Genomic DNA, 15720 nt, shown 5'->3' with positions numbered 1-15720 from the left:
CCTTTTGTGATGGCTCGGGAGGGGGTGGCGGGCTGGGGGGTGGAGGGTAGGGCGGGGCTGGGTGGGGGCGGGCCCGGAGAGCAAAGCCTCCTCTCTGAAAGCTCCGGTTTCCGCCCAGAAGGGGTCAGACTCCAAAGAAGGGGGCGAGGAGGGTCGAGCTCCACGTCTTTTTTTTTTCTTAAACGTTTTTTTTAAAGATTTTATTTATTTATCTTTAGAGAGGGAAGGGAGGGAGGGAGAAAGAGAGAGAAACATGAATGTGCGGTTGCTGCAGGTCATGGCCTGCAACCCAGGCATGTACCCTGACTAGGAATCGAACCTGCGACACCTTGGTTCGCAGCCCACGCTCAATCCACTGAGCTACGCCAGCCAGGGCTAAAATATTTCTATTGAATTTATTGAGGTGATATTGGCGACTACAATTATGCAGGCTTCGAATGTCCCCCTCTGTAACGCACCATCGGCAGGTCGCACAATGTGCTCCCCACCCCCCGCCCAGCCCCCTCCCATCACTGTGTATCCCCCTTGACCCCTGCCCACCCCCCTGTCCCTCTGGTAACCGCCACCCTTCCCGTCTGCGAGGGTTTTATTTGTTCTTGTTTTTGGGTTAATCCCTTCACCTTTTCCACCCAGCCCCACAGTCGCCCTCCCCTCTGGCAGCTGCCGGTCTGTCCTCAGTGCCTGGGAGTCTGTTTCTATTTTGTTCTCAGCATCTTCTCTTGGCACCGTTGCAGGAGCTCGAAGAGTCCCGGTGATCTAGTGGGGGGCTCCTCGGCCACCTCTGGCGGCTCCTCGTGCAGTGGACACAGCCACGCGCGGCCCTCTCCCACCACCGTCCCCGCGCTTCGTCTGTGGGGGTCCCGCCCGTGGTGCACGAACCTCTGTGCTCGTCGTCTCTGCAGCCTGGGGGTGAAGCTGCCTTCCCCCACTTTGTCCCAGCCGCAGCCCTGCCGCCTGGTGCAGGACCCTGCCCACGGCGGCCGTCCAGCACATACGTCCTGAGCGAGGGGCTGGAGAGGGGGCAGTGAAACGTAAAGGCCCGCTGAGAGGCCCCAAAGCGTGACTGGTAGACGTGCCAGCGCCAGACCACACCGGCTGGCTCCGTTCTTGCTGTGCGCCTGGCACGTCACGCCGGCCACCTCCCAGGCCACCCTGTGGACAAGGGGGCTGTCCTGGGGTCCCGCGTGTTTCCTGACTCCCGCCACCTGTCACTGTAACAGGAACGTTTCCCCAAGTGTTTTGTAAGAAACTCTCTGTGACCCAGAATGTTTCTTTATCTTCAACATATAAAAGAGCACCCTGGGGTGTGTCTGACACTCTCCTGGGCCCTTTGGAGGGCTGCGATGACCGCCTGAGAGAGGAACTGCTGGGGCCATGGTCACGGGCGTCTGTTCACGATACGGTCTTTCCGACAAGTCAGCCGGGAGGCTGCTCGGGAAGCTGCCCCTGCGCAGCCCGGCACCAGGGAAGAGACCAGAGCCACACGCAGTAACTGTGCTGTTCACTCAGCTGTGCTTGAATGCAGGTTCACTCAGAGTGGAACATCAGCACACATTAGCATCCTGCTCACACTCTGACGATCTAAGAGGAATATAACACACACACACACACGCACGCACACACACACACACACACACACACACACACAGCAACCAATGGGGGGTGATGAACCCGAGTCCCAGAGTCTCGCGTCCGCGGGTCCGGGAGACAGCACGGAGGGCCAGGAACCATCGGCGTCTTGCAAGGAAGGGTCTCCGGAGCCAGGTGGGCCACAGGGCCGGCGAAGCCCTCAGTCCAGCAGGCAGAGCCTCCTGAGGTCAATGCTAAGGGAGATCAGCCTGGCGTGGAGCAGCCCTCTGGGGTGTGGGGCTCGGCTGTCTCAGCAGTGGTCTGCAGCTGCCTCAGCCATGCCCTTGACAGCGGTGGGCTCCACCCTTCTGGGCCTCTGCATCGGAGTCTCGGCCCCCCGATGCCAAGTGGGGAATCTCCCCAGGAGCCTATTTGTGGGTGGTCCTGCTCTGCGGGCCTGGCTTTTCTGGTCGCGTGTGCAGGTGTCTTAGGTGTGTCTCCTTGCCAGGTGTGTCTGCCCAGACTTAGGTAGTTTCATGACCTTCTTGAGTCAAAGTGTCATGGCTGGCTGGCAGCCGTCTTGGTTGACACGAGTGACTCCACTTCGTTTTACATGCTTTGTGCTCTCTTGACCGGACCAGCGCCATTTTATTGGCCCTGCCCTCTGCAGGCATGGAGGGTGCCTCTGTGTAACTTGTCCCATTACTGCCAGGTGCTTCCCGAGAGCAGCTGACAAGTCCCCTGTCCCGTGAACAGGGCGTGAGCTTCCGTATCTGCAAAAACACCCGACACTCGCTGCCTTTATGCCAGGCTCGTGGGTGTCGAGCAACATCTCATCCGGTTTTTATTTGCATTTCCCCAATCGCCCATGAGGCCCCAGCCCTCTGTGTCCCCGCCAGCCTCCGCCTGGCCCCGCCTCCGCCTCCTGGTTCACTCTGTTTTGCCTGCCTTTCTCTGCTCCCCTGGCCGCCCGTCTAGAATAGCAGGCCAAGGTGGCGACTGCAGACCTGGCTGTGAAATCTCACCTCGCTGGTGAACGCCAGCCTGCTCCAGCACCTGTAGGCTGTGCCACTTCCACTGGGGGCCTTCAGCCCTCCAGGCCTCTGAGTCTCACCTGCCAGTCAGGGAGGAAGCCTGAGGATCCGGCGAGACCGTTCATGCTGTGTCGGCACTTCGTACGGCTGAGCAGTGGTGGCCGCCAGGAGTTTGGGCCCTTGCGGTCCTGCTTTATCATTATCTGCTTGCCAGACCGGCCTCCACCGTGTGGGAGGACCCCAGGGTGGGGCCACATGCCGCACTTCCTTCTGTTTTTAGCTCCCGGCAGCGCTGGGCCTACAGACCTTGAATGCATGGTGTTAGCCTCGCCGGAGGAGAGTGAAGTGTCAAATGATGGGTCGGCCTAGGTGCCTTCCAGCCCTGAAATTCTATGATCAGGAAATTACCCAGGAAAAAGCTCCCCTCGCCGGGTCCTTTCTAAGGTTTCTCCGTGGGACTTTATTACACACTGCAGGTAATTATAGGAGGCTTCGGGGGCCGAGAGCTCTGCGTGGCCTGGTGGCCTCTGGGTGCATTCTGGTGGCTATCATCTTTCCGCTGTCCGGGCGGTCAGAGTCCTGGCGGAGGCGGGGCCTCTTTCTTCAGCTGGGCAGTGGAGAGCAGCTCCGGAGGACCCAGCCTCCAGCTGGCGGCCCTTCACCATCTACCCCCGGGATGACAGGCTGGCATCTAGGGGCATGTGGACAACATCTGGAAAGTCATGGGGAGCAGGAGCAGAGGAGACCTTTAGAACATCCAGTGCAGGGGTCACAGTTTCCTATGCCCACAGGGGCCGCAGGAGGAATATCAATGGATAAAGAGACCTGGGTAAGGCAATAGGGAGTAGTGGGGCCTGTGGCAAACTGGAAATCTCCGTAGGTTCTGACGAAAGGAGATGACTGCTGCTCAGTCCCAGGGGAATGTGAGCCTGACGTCCCTGGACCATTCTTTCCTTTATGCAGGGAAGCCAGAGTCCAGATTTTTGGTGACGTTTTCTGGTATATAAAAGTTACAGCTGCTTTAAAGTTTTGTCAACTGCAGTATGCCAGAGACAAAACATCCCATGAGGCAACGGTTTCCTGAGGCCACAGTTTCCATATCCTCCGATTTAGCGCAACATTGGACAGATTGGGAAACTGAGGCTCAGGATTTGGAGACTTGCCAAAAGTCACCAGGGACGTAGTGACCCCAGGACACATGAAGCATTGTCCTTTGTGGCTGAGTCTGGGCGTGTGGCCCGCCGCCCTGAAGGGCTCCTCACCACCACCTTTTCCCAAGGACGAACTGAAGCCCAGAGGAGGGAAGAGGCTTGCTCAGAGTTGCACGGCTTGTGATGGCCGAGTCCAGCCAGGCTTCGGCTTCCGGGCCCCCTGCTCTGGGGCGCTCCGGCCACTGGGCTGCCAGAAATGACCCTGGGACAGCTCCACTGAAAGCCTGACCGGGAGCTTGGCGCGGGCCGGGTTCTGACTCACTGCCCATCTGCAGAAAACAGCTCGCATACCGGCGGGCAGGAAGCTACGGCTGCCCGGGGAAATCTGCCGGTGCGTCTGCTGAGCTAACACTTCCAGCCCTGAAGGTTGCCGGGCAACCTGGCTTCGGGCACTGACCCTGCCTCCTGCCTGCGGTGCAGCCCTGGACAGGTGACTTCACCTCTCCGGGCTCACCTGCACCGGGGCTGGCGCGAAGGGCGTCTCGTACAAGGTTGTTTGGACTGGCTTAGTCCCCGTGAAGTGCTTGAAACGGGGCCTCTGTGAGGACTTAGGAAATGTTAGCTTTTGTTTGTAACGGGCCCGGCACGTAGTGGGTGTTCAGCGGGGACAGTCACCCTTCTGCGTGCGTCACACCTTGCTCCTTTCACAGGGACCACGCATTTCATGCTTGTCTACTTCCCCGTGCACCTACAAGGAAAGCCCCAAGCCCAGAGAACCTCTCGTTTTCGCCCTTAGTCAGCTTTGGCTTGCTGAGAATTTTCCAAATGCTGAGCTTTTAAAACCCTGAAGATGAATATTACTGCCAAAATGTGCAGGTATACCAAAGGGACTGAGTCCGGGGGCTGATGATGATGCCGGGGTTTGAAAGACAGGAACCGACGATGTTTTCCTTTCTTTGCCCTCAATCTGCGGTGGTCACGGCCACGGCCACGGCCACTTCTGTGGATCACTTTGAAGGAGGTCGCCGGTTATTCACACAAGTCCTGCGGCGTGGGAACTTGGGAAGAAGGCACCGGAGATCGGTCGTTACATCCACCCACCTGTCGTTACGTCCGGCGGGCAGGGGCCCCCCACGCCTCCCGCAGCCCGCGTGCCGTTTGGTGTGTGATACAGCGAAGGCCCGTGGGGTCTTCACCGGCTCACGCCTGACACGTGGCACCTTCCCGTGGACGCGCAGAGAAACACTCGGGGAAGTGGGCTGGTGTTCAGAAGGCCACTGATTGGTTTAACCTCTGACACTGCAACAGGCAATGGGAAGGGGGTCTCGGCCTGGGAGCTCCAGGGGGGACAGGCGTGCGGCAGGTTCCCCAAGGACAGACCTAGCCCAGAGGAAGTGACTAGAAGGGGACATCGTGAGGGGCCTGTCATGCTTGCTACTTTGCTGGGTGACAGGCCGCTGTCCTCCTGGCGATGTGACAGTGACTCACCCCTCTGCCTGAACTTGGCCCCTCAGCCCTGGCTGGGCGTGGCCGTCACTCGGACGCTCCCTCCCCAGTGCTGCCTTCGCTGTCACCCCTGTCCTGCAGGCTGTGTACTGCTCGGGGCGACGTGACCACCGAGTATCACCAGCACCCCCATCGGGGCCCGGCGCATCCTGGGCCCCACCCAGCAAGTCTTTGCTAGATGACTAATGGCTTCTGGTTGTTCGTTCTGAAGCGGAGAGTCTGGGCCGGGGGGCTGAGGAGCCTCTCTGTTCTCAAACAGCTCCTCCAAGCAAGCTCCAGCGCACTTCCCTTCCTGAGAGCCTCGGCTCCAGCCGGCCCTGGACGGGGCTCTCCCTGCCTCGCTGCAGAGCCGGAGGCCGGGACCGGGGAGTGTGGAGCTCTGGGGAGTCTCTCGGAGGAGGGGACTGGGGATGGCAGGGGCAGGCACGGTGCAAGGACATGCTCCCTGCTGGACCACAGGGACCCTGGGACAGCTGCCACACGGCTGGTTCCACATCGAGGGGAAGGGTCCTCGTGTAACCCCAAGCCTCTCGGTCACTGTCTGGGGGCTGCCTGGGGTGGGGAGATGGTTGCAGGAGGGAGTCCCCTCCCAGGCGAGGCCTCTCCTGTCTGGCTGGGGCAACCCTGGCCTCGAGGGGCAGCTGGGAGCTGCTAGCAGCAAACAGCCACAGCCGCTGAGGGGTGGTGGCCTAGCCCAGGAAAGGCCATCCCACAGCGTCCCCTCTACAGGGACTGGCCCCCTTCCAGGTAGCCTGACCCCACCCCCACCCCCGCCTGGCTGAGGACAGAACACCTGAACCCTGCCTTTGCAGGTGAGGTGACGCCCAGGGTAACCTACTACCTAAGGCCAGCTCGGCGGCACCTCTTGGTTACCAAGCCCTGCCCCTCCGAGCTACAGCCGGTGAGTCACCAAGGACCATCAGCCCTGAGTGACAGGCTGGCCACCCGCTAGCCACTGCGAACATGGCCCCGAGGCTCACCTGCTGGGAGGTGTGCCAGATGTCGGTGGCAGGAGAAAGTGAGCAGACGACACCTGCTGCTTGTTCAGGAACGGGGTTACTTTGAACTAAACTGTACTATGACTTCTTAAAGCCCTTCTGACGTGTTATCTCCACGAGAGAGTTGGAGGCAGGCCCGGCCCGTCCTGGGCACGGGCTCCCTCCGGCTGCCCGGGGCGGCCCCAGTGTAATATTAGCGTCCACGGGCCTCGGGTCACCATCCATTATTGACGCGCAGAGGGCAGTGCGCTCAGGTGAGCGGGAGGGAGGAAGCCCAGGTGTCTTGAGGAGCATTTAGAAAGTCCTTTTCGCCCCCACCCCCGGGGGAAGGCATTCTGCACACCTCACAGGTAACGAGACCAAGGCAGCGTGTGGCTGAGCCCGCTGTGCGTCCACGGGGCGACAGGAATACCAAGGGTAGTATTGTCTTCCACCATTGTCGTTAAAGGTGGGCCCCCACTCAGCATTCTGGAAAAAGGCTAAAAAACAACGATGGCTAAAAGCACCTCCCTAATTCCCAGCTGCTGTTCCCTGCCAGTTAGAATATTCCAGCGGCAGATCCAGCCCCGACCCCCCGGGGTTCCGGACTTGCCCCCGGCCCCCCTTCACAGGTGTCTGTCGTGGCCGCAGAAGGGCTCTGACCGGCAGGCTTCCAGCCGCCCCCTGGCACTCACCGCCCCTGGGGCCCGGCCAGGCTCCCCCATCTTCCGAACTCCGTTTCCTCCTCCATCCCACAGGAAGCCAGAGCTACCTGGGGGGACTACGGTGAGGTTTAACGGCCGAACCCCGTGCCGGGCGCAGGAAAGATCTCAGAATTACAGTGCACGGTCCTGACCTCTGATCTTGTGTCTTGGGCAGGAAGTGGTCGGAGAGAGCACGCAGGGCAGGGCTTTCACAAGCAGTTGGCAGCGCAAACAAAGCCTGGTGTTCAGGTCCCTGAACGCCCAGCAGCACCCTGCAGGGGCTCGAGGGCTCTGTCACTCCACACGAGCCCTGGGTGTTTGCTCTGTGTGCCCGAGCTGAGCACGCTGCAGGCGCGCCCTGGTTAGACCTCCGCGCCCTCGCCCTGCGGTAGGAATGAGCATTTTTTTCTCCCTGTTTTCCAGATGAAGAAACGGAGGCTCAGAGAGGTTAAGGCACACCCCGAGGTCACACAGCAGGTAAGTGGCAGAGCTGGGATTCGAACCCAGCTCTCTCTGGCTCCGGAACCAGTGCTCTTAACTGCCTTGCTTTGTCTGCCTTAAACTGTGTTGAAACGACTGTCCCCCTTCCACCCCGAGGTGGGGGACCTGTGGCGTGGTGACTGCTGTGTGTCTCCCCGGGCCTCCTACGGCACCCAGGTCACGGTGGGCAGCCCACACTTCTAGGAGGTTTAGAAGGAAACCCCCGTGGAGCCCCACGTGGTCGGGCAGCGCTCGGGGAATGGAGGTTCCTCCAATCATCAGGAAGCTCTGGTTTTCGGAGGGCTTTCCTGCTCTGTAACGGAGGTCTTACCGTGTTCAAACCGTCGAGTCGCCGACTCGGACAACACGAGAAATGCGTGTTGCCCCGACCATAAAGAGGAGGTGCTCCGTGGATGCATCTGCAGGCAGTGTAGGGGGTGGACGGTTCTCGGTGATTCAGAAAGCAGGGCCCTGACATCGTGGTAGGAAGGCAGGCAGGGGAGCAGTGCAGCGTGGGGCCCCCACTTGTCAGTTAGGCACCCGCCAGGGGCCGACCCCCCATCAGCCGCTCTTTGCACCCCGCCTCTGCACGTGTGTCTCTGACGGCATTTGGGTCCTCCCGCCTCTCGTGTCCTCTCTCCCCCGCCACCAGGGTTGCCCGACGGCTGCTCCCCATCTTCGAAACCCGCTCTTCTTTTCGGAAGGTTTCTTAGAAGCTGTTTCTGAGAAATCTCTGAGAATGAGCCGGCCCCGCTGAGTGGCTCGGCCCCAGGTGGGCTGCCTGGCCGGGCCTCTGAGGTCTCCAGAGACGCCCTGTGGGACAGGGGCAGGAAGAGGGCCCCCGGCGTGGACGGTGGGTGTGGCCTGCTCAGGGCTTTGGCTTTCAAACCAGCGTGGGGGTGGTGAGGAGGCCCCACAGCCGGGCTTGGGGCCCCCAGCCCCGCTGCAGCTGGGAAAGCTCCGTTGCAGCCGGCGCCCTCCGCCTGAGTGTGCCGTCCAGTTTCAAGGACATTCGAAAACCGCCACCTAACGGCAACTGGTGTGGCCCAGAAATCTGAAAAGCGGGTTCTAGCTCTGGCACTGTGCGGGCTGTGCCCGCCCCGTCCCCCCCTCCGCTGGGCCGCAGTGTGCCCATGGGTGGAGCGAGTGCAGCTGTGGCCCTGTAACCCCCAACCAGCTGGGGCAGCAATGAGCTTCCAGGATGTGCATGCAGATTTTTTTTTTTTTAGAGAGAGAGGGAGGGAGAGGAACATCGATTTGTTGTTGCACTAATTTATGCATTTAGTTGCGTATTCGTGTGTATGTGCCCTGACCGGGGATCAAACCCACAACCTTGGCATGTGGGGACGATGCTCCGACCCACTGAGCTCGCCGGCTGGGGCCTCCTGCAGGGTCTCTGGTTGACAGGGCAGAGCCATGGAAGCAGAGAAGGGGGAGGGAGTGTGTGATATTGGACACAAGCACCCCCACCCTCCACGGGTGTCCTGGTCCGGACAAACCCACTCCAGCCTTCCAGGGAGCCCTCGCCGTGGCTGCAGGCTGCCTGGGAGCCAGACCCACGGGCCCCGCAGTGGGGCCGGGTGCCCCGTCAGGTGCTGTGCACCCCACATCCTGCCTGCACACAGAGGAGCCTGCCATGCGGGACTCACGCTTTCCTGCCTCGGCTCAGGGCGGCTGCACAGATGCACAGTGTGGTCTGCAGTATTTTTGGTGTGTTGTTTTTGCAAAGGCCAGAGGAAGTCTGCACGCCCAGCCCCACGCTCCCTGCCCTGGGGACGGCTGGTCTGCTCAGCTGGGGCAGAAGCAGAGCTCAGCTGGGAGAGGAAACCTCCGGACACGAGGTCCCAAGGTCAGAGGCGACCCACACTGAGCTGGACACTGTCCCGGGCTCTTCCTGGGCAGGGCTGATCGGAGATGGCTGTTGCCACCATCCCCATTTTCCACAAAGGGGACCCTCCACCTTTGACCACGCACAAACCAGAATGAACCTCCGCTCCCTGGGTTGGGAGCGCTTTTCACTCTGCATCCAGAGCACAGGTCCCAGGCGGGCAAGAGTAGGCTTTCAGTTGTTCATGTGGAAAATAATATAATACCTAATAATACAAGAATAAACCCTCGTTCGAGTTCTCACAACTGTGAACCTACGTTTGCTGATGCCCGTACTGGTCGAGGGTCTCCCACTGTTCTCAGTGGGGGAGGGGGCCACAGAGGAGGTCCCTGCTTTCCTGGTTGAGGGGGGTGGTAACGAACGAGGAATTCCAGACACAGCAGTGTGTCGTTTTGTGCTTAAGGCTGTGAAGGAAAATGCAGCCCTGCAAGATGGTGATGATGATGATGATGGTGATGATGATGATGGTGATGGTGATGTTTCAGAGTGATCGGGGAAGGCCCCTCAGAGAAGGACACTTGGGCAGACCCAGGAGTGCAGCTGGAAGCAAGCAGCTGCGTGGATTCTAGAGCAAGAACATTCGAGGCGACAGGAATGGCATGTGCAAAGGCCCTGGGGCAGAGGACATGCTTGCTGGACCGTCTCACTCTTTGATTCTGATTCTCTCTGTGTTTGCCTCCCTGCTCTCCCACCGACAGCTCCTGCTCTGTATCGTCCCCTCCATCTGTCCCCTCTAAGCGTCTGTAAGGGTCTGTCTGGTGGGGGCAGCAGTCACAAGGCAAGAAAAATCAAAAAGCATTGAATGAGGCAGATAGGAGGTGCATCTCCCATAGGAAGTGGTCCGTCTCCTTCCTCCGGCCTCTTTGTCCAGTCCACGCGGGCGGCGTTTGAAACGGTCCCTGTGTGCCTTCGGTGGAAGCACGTGGTCAAACCAGGACTGAGTGTGTAGCACACGGCAACCCACTGTTTCAGGCCCTGCTTTCCAAACAGTGCAGGGACTTGGACTCCAAAACCATAGAAAGAGAGCAAGAGATTGTGCTGGAGCTCACTGCCGACCTCCAGCTGACCTCCGGGGAGGAGGCCCCAGCGAGCAGAGCCTGGGATGTGGGCAGGGGCAGGCACAGACCTCGGTCCAGCCGTGGCCAGGAGCAGGCTGTGGTCCTGAGCAGACCTGTCCCATCTCGGGGGGTCAGTTCTCCCCGCCCTCTGTGCTGGTATTGAGGCCTGTCTGGCCCCCGGGCTGGGCGGGCTGGCAGGGACATGCTTGGAGAGCTAAGGTCTCCGGGTTCTAGTCTTGGTCCCGCCAAAGACGCATTTGCCACCTTGGGCAAGTCCCACCTCCTCCCTGAGCCTTGAGCCTCGCAAATGGCACAGGAAGCAGAAAAGCGAGGCTCTCCCTCAGCTCCTGCGACCCCAAAATGCCCCAGGACCTGGCGCTGAGGCAGGCCGCAGCCAGGCCTGGGGACAGAGCCTCCTGGCAGCTTCCCTTGGATTTCTCAGAGCTGGGGCCCTGTGAAGGGGACACGGTCTTGGGGTCCTGCCCCAGGCATTCAGATAAAAGCTTCAAGCAGTTCTCACTTCTCCCAGATCTGGGGCCCGTGGCTGCCAAGCCAGAAACTCATCCAGGAGCAGAGGAGCGCCTGTCTGTTCTCGGGGCCCAGAAGGAGTTATTAAATCTTCCATTAACTGAATCTCATTCAGCTGGAAAAGTAATAATCAGACAGCAGCTCTGCCTGGTCACTGGCCTGTGAACTCCTTCCAAGTTCCCTGTAAGGGATGATCAGAAACCTTCTGCGCCGTGAACCTCGGAGCCTGGCCCCGCCTGCCCCCTCCCCAAAGAGCCGGCGGCCGCCTGGAGGTCGACCAGCAAGCCCATCGTCAATCAGCATCCCTGGGTTACCCATCTGTCCATTTGCCCAGGAAACGGCCCCCCATGGGGGACCAGGGCCAAGGGTACAGTCCCAGAGATACAGAGCTAAAGGAGACACAGTCTGACCCTCAACTGTCTGGCTCAACCTGGCCACGTGGTCCAGTCGGTTGAATTCCAGAGAGTTTGCACTGAGCTCACTCTCAAGTCATGAAAATGCAAACGTTAAGAAACTGTCCCCTCTCTATGCTATGTTTCGCCCCACGTCTGCCCCCAAATGCATCGGTTTAATGTTCTCTGTGTTTACTAACTAAGGCTGATGTCTCTCTTAACACCAGATCACATTTTCTTCTGGTCCATTGCACCTAACACGTCTGAGTCCCCCAGGGATCTCCCTGGGGGGTGGGGAGGGGAGGGGAGGGAGTCAGGGGTAGTCCCCAGCAGGCAGCCCTGGAGACGTGACCCTCACCAGCTGGGAGGAGGCATGAGACAGAAAGTTGCTCCATCAGCGAGGACATGTTATTGATAATAAAATACTGTAATAGGTGGAAAATAGAACAGCATCTGTGTTGAATCTGGGATTCAGTCTGATTTCCCTTGCGAGCTAATAAGTTAGCCTGTCGGTGTTTCATGGATGTTGTTGGAAGACAGGAGACTCCAGGGTCAGAGACCAGTGACTTTGTCACTCACGGCACAGCCGGCATCATGAGTGCTAGGCTGGTGCCAGCCCCCACTTCACCCCTAAGTCCTTGGGGGCCGGCCACAGGGCCCAGACCGACGCTGGCACCTGTGATGGGTTTCAGGATAGACCAGTGTTTGGGGAATCCACCGTGTGTAGCAAAGAGAAAGCAAGCCATTCCTTCGTGTTCCATGATTTCTGGTTGCAAATACAATCCCAAAAATGATCCAGACAAAGAGCCTGCAGGGCACTTGATTCTTAGCTTATCCTGAAGACACGGATGCATGAGAGACCCGTGGAGGAGCGGCTTCTGACCCTAAGTTGGCACGGAAGGAGTCCGGACTTGAATCCTAGGCCTGGCGCCTACTGCCTGTGAGATTAGGCGGATTGCAATATCTGGGCTTGTTTTAGCCTCAGTGTCCTCGTCTGTAAAATGGGGGTGATACCCACCTTTCAGGTGATGATTAAAGAATATGTAGGAGCTCCGTGGGGCAACAAGAGACAGTCTCTGAGCTCAGGGAGCTGAGTTGCAGGGAGATTCTTTTCTGCTATATGTCAATGTATCGTGCTGGGAGACAAAAGCAGGGGAAAAGCAGGGAGGGGGTTCCCCATCATGAATCAGGAAAACAAACAGTTCTGGGAAAGTCCCTCCAAGGCATGGAGATTTGACCCAGCATCCTGAGTTAAGTAAAGAATATCTTACTATCTGTGGGCAAGGCATTCTGGGCAACGCTTACAGCCTGTGCAAAGGTCCTGTGGTCGTCATGCTTGAGGCCAGTGTGTGCCTCGAGCAGGGAAAAGCATAGACAATGGAGTCAGACAACAGGCAAGGCCCAGCTCTCGCAGGCCCCTGCAGACTATGGTAAAGACCTTGGATTTCATTCCAGGTGTGGCGAGAACCCACTGGGGACTTGAGCAGGTGAGAGGCACAGGCCGAGAACAGCGTGGAGAGGACGGGGAAAGGCGTGAGGTCTGGGAAGTGATTCTGTCCTCCTGTTACCGAGAACCCAGACTGTCAGTGCGTCGTGGATCCCGGGTCAGAGGCGAGGGGCTGCTGTCCCTGCTGCCTCCCTAGCTCCGTCCCCTGGGAGGTGCCACGCTAGGGGAGCTGGTGTGTCTTGCCGTTTGGGGCTTGGTTCTCCTCTCAGCTCTGAGACCCTTTTGCTGGGTGGCACTGGAAAAGCCTCTTCCCCTCTCTGAGCTCAGCCCCCACCTCTGGCAAATAAAGTGGGGTGGAAAGGGTGCGGGTGGGGTGTGTGTTCTGCCCCCTGCAGGAAGAGGGAGGCCGGTGCACTGGAAGGGCATTCAGTAGTGGGGCCTAACGTTCGGGAGCACTTGCGATGTGCCAGGTGCCCGGATGCTTCTTCACCTGCACTGACTCGTGTCCTTCTTGGCACAGCCCTGTGCGTGCAGATGGAGAAGCTGAGGCAAAGCCTCAGGCCGCCTCCCAAGGCTGGGGCGGGGTGGGGTGGGATGGTGCGGTAAAACAAATCAAATAAAAAGTCGCATCCAGGACTACCGAGTTAGCCAAAACCAAGGAACCAAGGACCCAGACCAGAGGGAGGCGCAGAGAAGACGGTCACCATGCCGCACCTCCCTTTCGTTTGCCGGCCTTTGCCAGGACTGCAGGTGCTGGGATCCGGAGCCAAAGACAGCGGCCATGAGGCTCGAAGGCGAGGCTGAGCTGTGGCAATCTCCCCACGCAGGGGAGACGGGACTCAGGGGCGGCAGCCTGCCAGGGGGACGCACCCCGGTAGGCGTCCCAGCTCTCCTTGGAGAAGGGCTGTGCCTCATCGGTGAGGGCGCTCCAGGGACACTCACCATCACAGGCGACCAAGGGGCGGCCCCCATCGTCCCAGTCCCCATGCGGGACAAGGTCATGGGCCCCTGCTCTGTACCCACCCCCAGGACGAAACAGCCTTCTCTCCGACGGCGCCTCTGCATTTGAGCCGCACACAGTGCGTACGCTCAGTCCTCCAGGCCGAGGGAGGGCCGCCCGGAGGACCAGAGGGAGAAAACAGGCGATAGAAACAGACCCACGTGAGGCAGACCCAGCTGTGATCCCAATGCCACAGGCTGGGATGTGGCCGTTCGAGTCACCGTGATGACCGACTGCAGGAAGACAGGTGACAGAGAGAGAACTCCGCCGGAAACCTGCAGCACACACATTTCCAACCGCTCGGATAGAGATGCCGGCCCCGAGAAGTGCGAGAAGCAACATCAACGTAAGGCGTGATTCAGGCGCAGCAGGCGCAGCAGAAGAGAGGGAGAACCAGGCGGTGTCCACTCAAGAAGCTGGGAGGACGACAGAGCCCCAACCCGAAGAAACGCCGAGAAAGCAAATAGTAAAGACAGCAGGTGTCGGTGGGACGGAAGGACTGGCCGTGGCCACGTGGAGGTGTCCGGAGGAGGCAGACGCCCGGGGTGTGGTGCTGGCCCTGCCTCCGTTTCACTGTGTGGCCTCAGACAAGTCACTTGCCTTCTCTGGACCTCCGTTCCCCACTTCAGGGAAACAGGCGTGATGGCACGATTTGCCCCGTCGGTGTGAGGACCACAGGGAGGGCGGCTGCGACAGCTCTTCGTTAGAAATGCGAATCTTCCCTCCAGCCCGCAGGGTTCGCCCCTCATTCCACCAGCTCCCACAGGCCGGGGGGCCACGCCAGGGGCAGGGGGCGCGCCCAGCCTCGCGCTAACGGCCGCACAGTTCAGCAGGCGTTCGGGAAACACTGAGAGACCCACGCCGTTCGTTCCCTGGGTGTTCCAGGTACTCGGAACAGCTCTCAGTGGCCGGTCCTTGCCACCATCTCTCTGTTGCCGGGGACGTTTGTCCTCCTTGGGGCTCCTCCTTAGGGAGATCCACACCTTCCGAGCCCTTGAAGGGTGTCGCTGGTGACCCTGTTAAGCTGTTACATGTTCTCTGCGTCCCTCCTGCAGACAGGACAAGGAGCCGGGGCCTCCCCCGCCCTCTCCCCTTGCTCTTTGTTTTGGGAAGGTGTGGCCCACTTGGCAGGCAGGGATCCTCCTCGGCCTGTGGCGTCCTGGCCCAGGTCCCGTCTCGGGGAGCCAGGGCTGGGGTTGCGCCTGTGTCGCGGGCTGCCTTCCTGAACAGAGGACAGGGGCGTCACGCACACCCGCTTTCTTCCCCGGGGCCTGGGGAGGGGTGGAGGGGCCTTCTTGCTTTTCTGCTGTGGTTTTTTTTCCCGGCGTTTTCAAAAGCACTAATTGTTACCAGCCCAGGAGCCTCTGCTGGCAAGCGGGAGCCCAGTGAGTGCCGTGACCTAGGAAATGCGGCTCCCAGGCTGGGCTAGGTGACGGGGAGTTGGGGGTGTCGCCGCCCCCTGCCCCGACTCTGCAGCCCAGCCCTCAGTCTCGGTCTCGGTCTCACGCTACCGCTAGCGTCACCTGACGCGTTCGTTATCTCACACGGAGCGGGAACGTGGTGGGGAACCTTTCCTCTCGTCCAGAGTCTTGTTTGGTCAATGTCGTTTATTGAAGTGAACTCGCCTCTGCCTTTGGCATTGGGGTGCAAGGTCAGGAAGAACACCACGGGCCCCGCTCATCCCCAAGACGAATGTGGTGAGACCCTGTCCCTGCTCTGCTCGGACCCTCCAGCGGGCTCTGCGTCACTCGGAGAAAACCTGGTCTTGGGCACGGTTTCCACAGCTGCGCATGCTGCTCTCACCCGCCACCCCTCCCCACATGTGCCTGCTCCTCCCCTCCAGGCCGATCAGGCACACCAGCCTCCTTTCTGCCGCCTCGGAATCACTCATCAGGCATCTCAGCCCCCTAACCCCGTGCCGGCCCAGCCCAGGGCCCAGCAGAAACACACAGCGAGTGAGTCGGATGGAGGGACAGATCTTGCTTG

Source organism: Phyllostomus discolor, chromosome 7 (genome assembly GCF_004126475.2).
Source record: "Phyllostomus discolor isolate MPI-MPIP mPhyDis1 chromosome 7, mPhyDis1.pri.v3, whole genome shotgun sequence".
Classification (NCBI taxonomy): Eukaryota; Metazoa; Chordata; class Mammalia; order Chiroptera; family Phyllostomidae; genus Phyllostomus; species Phyllostomus discolor.
The sequence above is the reverse complement of the archived record's forward strand: the minus strand, read 5'-3'. Positions refer to the sequence as shown.